Source organism: Arachis hypogaea, chromosome 18, assembly GCF_003086295.3.
Source record: "Arachis hypogaea cultivar Tifrunner chromosome 18, arahy.Tifrunner.gnm2.J5K5, whole genome shotgun sequence".
Taxonomy (NCBI): Eukaryota; Viridiplantae; Streptophyta; class Magnoliopsida; order Fabales; family Fabaceae; genus Arachis; species Arachis hypogaea.
In genome coordinates this window covers 48,219,652-48,224,784 of record NC_092053.1, presented here as the reverse complement: position 1 = coordinate 48,224,784, position 5,133 = coordinate 48,219,652, and the positions used below count along the sequence as shown (strand labels likewise).

The following is a 5,133-nucleotide window of genomic DNA, read 5'->3' as shown; positions in this document are numbered from 1 at the left end:
ACCTAAAGAAATAACTAAAGAAAAAACAAACTTAAGAATTTATAGGAAATAGAAATAACTAAATAAGGTTGGGTTACCTCCCAACAAGCGCTTCTTTAACATCATTAACTTGACGGTTAGCTCCTTACGGAAGTTGATATGGGCTCAGAATTTTGCCCCTTACAGTGAACTTTCTACCTGTCTTCTCATGGATGAGCTTCTCATGCTCTAGAGATAGTACACGACTCACTGTATGTGGTATGACTGGTTTTTTAGTAAAGACAACTCTCATGCCACGTGAGAGGCCTTCAGTGGGGACTTTCTTATCCCTCTAAGCTTTAGGTACTTTCTTCTTCGTACCTTTGTTCTCAGTGGGCTACACAAGCCAGGCAAAAGGGAATTTCTTTCTTTTAGGATAGATCCCAGGGCGTAACTGCTATTTCACCGCTTAGCCTTAGCGACCTCAAGCCATCGTCTCAGTCGGTGGCCTAAGATAAGCCAACTTACAAGATCGATTCAGGCATGATACACTTTTGTTTATTGATGGTTACCCAACACCCAACTTAGAATTGATGTTTGGGGTTTAGTAAAGCTCTGCACTGAAAGAGATGGTTAGAACACTAAGTGTTGCACAGTTATCTCTCTTTTCTTAGAGGAAAAGTTGAGGTGAGGCATCTTGAACAAGATGTGATCCTCCCCTAGTTGTTGAATCAGTTCTCCCTTTGCTACATCAATGATAGCATAGGCAGTGGCTAGGAAAAGTCTTCCAAGGATGATGGATTCATCCTCATCTTCCCCAATATCTAAGATAATGAAGTTTGCAGGGATGTAAAGGTTTTTAACCTTCATCAATACATCCTCTATTAAGCCATATGCTGTCTTCATTGATTTGTCTGCCATCTCTAGTGAGATGTTTGCAACTTATACCTCAAAGATTCCCAACTTCTCCATTACAGAGAGTGACATGAGGTTTATACTTGACCCTAGGTCGCACAAGCCTTCTCAAAGGTCATGGTGCCTATAGTGCAAGGATTAGGAAGCGTCCGGGGTCCGGAAGCTTCTGATGTAGCTTCCGCTAAACCAAAGCATTGAGGTCTTTAGTAAGCAGTGAAGGTTCTTCCTCTAAATGCTTTGTACCAAATAGCTTGGCATTCAGCTTCATGAGAGCTCCTAGGTACCGAGCAATTTGCTCTTCCCTAGTGTCCTCATCCTTATCAGAGGATGAGTATTTATAAGAACTCATGCACTGCAGGAGTGCATGCAAGGGAACCTCTATGGTCTCTACATGAGCCTTGGCTTCCTTCAATTCTTGGATAGAAATTTTCTCAATGGGTGCTGAACACTCAGTAGGTAAGCCATTACTGGCGTTCAACACCAGTTCTGGTGGTTCTTTGGGCATTGAACGCCCATCATGCATCCCTTCACTAGCATTCAACGCCAGTTTCTTTGCCAAGTTGGGCGTTGAACGCCTAGGAGGGACCTCCTTCCTAGTGTTCAATTCCAATTCTAGTGCCCTTTTGGGCGTTGAACACCCAGTGAGGGCTTTCTCACTGGCGTTCAACGCCAGCTTCTGTGCCAGCTTGGGCGTTGAATGCCCAGTGAGGTTTTCCTCACTGGCGTTCAATGCCATCTTAGTTTCTCCAGATTCGGTCTCAGCCTCTATGGTGATGGCCTTGCACTCTTCTCTTGGGTTTACTTCAATGTTACTAGGAAGAGTATCAGGAGGAGTCTTAGGGATCCTCTTGCTCAGCTGACCAACTTGTATCTCCAAATTTCTAATGGAGGATCTCGTTTCAGTTATGAAACTATGAGTGGTCTTAGAGAGGCTGGAGACTAGAATTACTAAGTTAGAAAGGCTCTGCTTAGGAGCCTATATATTCCCTTGAGAAGATGGGAATGGTAGTCTGTTGTTGAACCTATTCTGGATTTTTCCACCTTGATTATTATTGAAGCCTTATTGAGGCTTCTGTTGATCCTTCCATGAAAGGTTAGGATGATTCGTCCATGATGGACTGTAGGTGTTTCCATATGGTTCTCCCATGTAATTCGCCCCCTCCAAGATGGGTTGATTAGGATCATAGGCTTTTCCTTCAGAGGAAACTTTTTGAGTGCTGCCAGCTGTAGATTGTATTCCAGTCAAATGCTAAGAGATCATATTGACATGCTGGGTTAAGATCTTGTTCTGAGCTAATATGGCATTCAGAGTATCAACTTCAAGAACTCCTTTTTTGGGGCTACCCCATTATTCACAAGGTTTCTTTCAGAAGTGTACATGAATTGGTTGTTTGCAACCATCTCAATGAGTTCTCTTGCCTCTTCAGGCATTTTCTCCAAGTGGAGTGATCCACCTGCAGAACTGTCCAATGATATTTTGGACATCTCAGAAAGACCATCATAGAAAATTCCTAGGATAGACCATTCTGAGAGCATGTCAGGAGGACATCTCCTAATCAGTTGCTTGTATCTTTCCCAAGCTTCATAGAGGGATTCACCTTCTTTTTGTCTGAAGGTTTGAACTTCCACTCTAATTTTGCTCATCTTTTGAGGAGGAAAGAATTTGGCCAAGAAGGCATTGACCAGCTTATCCCAAGAGTCTAGGCACTCTTTTGGTTGAGAATCCAACCATATTTTAGCTCTATCTCTAATAGCAAAGGGAAAGTGCATGAGTCTGTAGACCTCAGGATTTACTCCATTGGTCTTAACAGTATCACAGATCTGCAAGAATTTAGATAGGAATTGATGTGGATCTGATAAACCACTATTTTATGGTTTATCTTGTGTTTAATTGAGTGGTTTCATCAAGTCTTCACCCACTTATTCATATGATTTGCATGATTTTACAATCCCTTCCTAGTTTTGTTTTATGGTTGAAAACTTGCTTCCTAGAAATCTTTAATTTGTATATTTTGATTCTCCTTTACACCATTCGATGTCGTGATCTGTGTATTAAGTGTTTCAGGCTTTATAGGGCAGGATTGGCTTAGAGAATGGAGAGGAAGCTTGCAAAAATGGAAGGAACACAAGAAACTAAGGAGATGACCAGCGATCATCGACGTGCACGCATGGCTCACGCGTGCGCGCGACATGGAGAAAATTGCAGTGACGCGTGCGCGTGCCTGACGCGTATGCGTGGATTAGAGTCTGCACAAAAGACGCGCACGTGTGGATGACGCGTACGCGTGACAAAATATTCTCCAAATGACGCGCACGCATGACTGACGCATACGCGTGACATGCGCGATCTGCAGAAATAACAAAAAATGCTGGGGGTAATTTCGGGCCGAGTTTTGACCCACTTTTCGGCCCAAAAACACATAATAGAGCCAGGGAACATGCAGAGACTCAACACACATTCACACATTCTCATTAGGATAGTTTTATGTTTTTAGATCTGAATCTAGAGAGAAAATCGCTCTTCCTCTAGGTTTTTCTTTACATTCATAGTTTCATAGTTTATTGCTTTTGCTTTTGGATATTGAAGAGTCATCACCTCCGTTGAAGATACTATTCTAGTTTGTTTTCTTACTCCCTATTTATTTATTCCATATTCTTAATTCTTGTTTAGAGTGGTAATTGGATTATTTTGGATTTATTATTGCAAAGGATTACTTTTATTTTTAATTAATTCTCAATCCCTATTTTATTTAATTTATCATGTCTTCTTCTTATATTTTTATGAGCGTTATATTCATGTCAATGGAGTATATTTCCTACTTGACATGGGGGATGATTAAGAGGAGACACTTGAGTTGGAATGCTCAAGTGGTTAGTTAAATTGGAAGTTATTGGCTAATTCTGTATTTACTAACGCTAGACCTTTCCAAGGGATAGGACTAGGATTTGTGAATAAGAGTTAGCTCAATCACTTGACTTTCCTTTATTTAGTAAGGGTTAACTAAGTGAAAATAACAACCTCTTTATACTACACTTGAGAAAATTCTAACAAGGATAGAACTTCCAATTAATCATTCCCCCTGTCAAGGCTTTTTATTTCGAATAATATAAATTCCTTTTAATTTTCATTGCACTTAATTACAATTGTTTATTTTCTGTTATTCAACTCTCAAAATTCTCGGAAAACTCCTGATTAATAAATTAGCACCCTCTCTAGCAACTCGTTGGGAGACGACCTGGGACTCATACTCCCAGTATTTTTATTCTAAACTTTTGTGACAACCTTTCTAAATTGGTGAGGCGGATTTTTGCTGGTTAAGAGCTATACTCGCAACGCTGTTCTTATATTATAATATCTTAATTGGTCTAACTTCCAACACGCACCAATTTTTGACGTCGTTGCCACGGAGTTGCAATAGTGTGCTAAATTATTAATTAGTGTACATATTTTTATTTTATTTGCATATTTTATTTTATTTTATTACCATGAGCTATATATTTCTTTCATTGAATGACACGTTAGTTGCCTGATCCGAGCTTAGCCGCATTTGATCCTGAAATTGATAGAACTATTTCATGTATAGGTGAGCTCGACGTAGGCTAGCCTCTGAGGGTGGTGAAGTAATTATTATCGATTCACCAGTCTCATCTGAGGGCGAATCTGAACCGCCATCTGAGGAGGAAACAAGCTCCTTTACTACTGATTCAGTTGATTCACGTGCAGATAATATGGCAGCACCTAGGAGGATTACTCTCCAGGAAGTTGGAGCTCCATATTTTACACTGCAGCCATATCAAGTGCATCATCCAACTCTGGCTGCAGATTTTGAGCTGAAGACTGCATTAATCAACTTGATGCCCAAGTTTCATGGCTTACCTGCTCAGGAACCCATCAAGCACCTCACGGATTTTCAGATAACCTATTCTACTGTTAGGCATCATGGTGCAAATGAAACTTCTATTCTGTTAACCGCCTTTCCGTTTTCTCTTAAGGGAAAGGCGAGGGAATGGTACTACTCCCAACCTGAAGTAACTGTTACCAACTGGGATACGCTCAGGAAAGAATTCTTGGAAAAATACTTTTCAGCTGAAGTTACAGATAGATTGAGGAAAGAGATCTCCTGCATTGTTTAAGGTGAATTAGAGACTCTCTATGAGTACTGGGAGTGCTTTAAGAACCTTCTAGACGCATGCCCCCATCACATGATTGATAGGTTAGTGTTGATCAGCTACTTCACTCAAGGCATGAAGCCTCGGGAT

General features: G+C 40.7%; 1 non-coding gene across 1 annotated transcript; it reads left to right on the top strand.

Annotated features, from left to right (window-relative positions):
* The first annotated feature begins 2,402 nt into the window (after window positions 1-2,402).
* LOC112774400 (small nucleolar RNA R71) lies at window positions 2,403-2,511 on the top strand. Its single transcript, XR_003188892.1, has one exon. It is a non-coding gene; the product is annotated as a small nucleolar RNA R71 (small nucleolar RNA).
* Window positions 2,512-5,133: the final 2,622 nt, after the last annotated feature.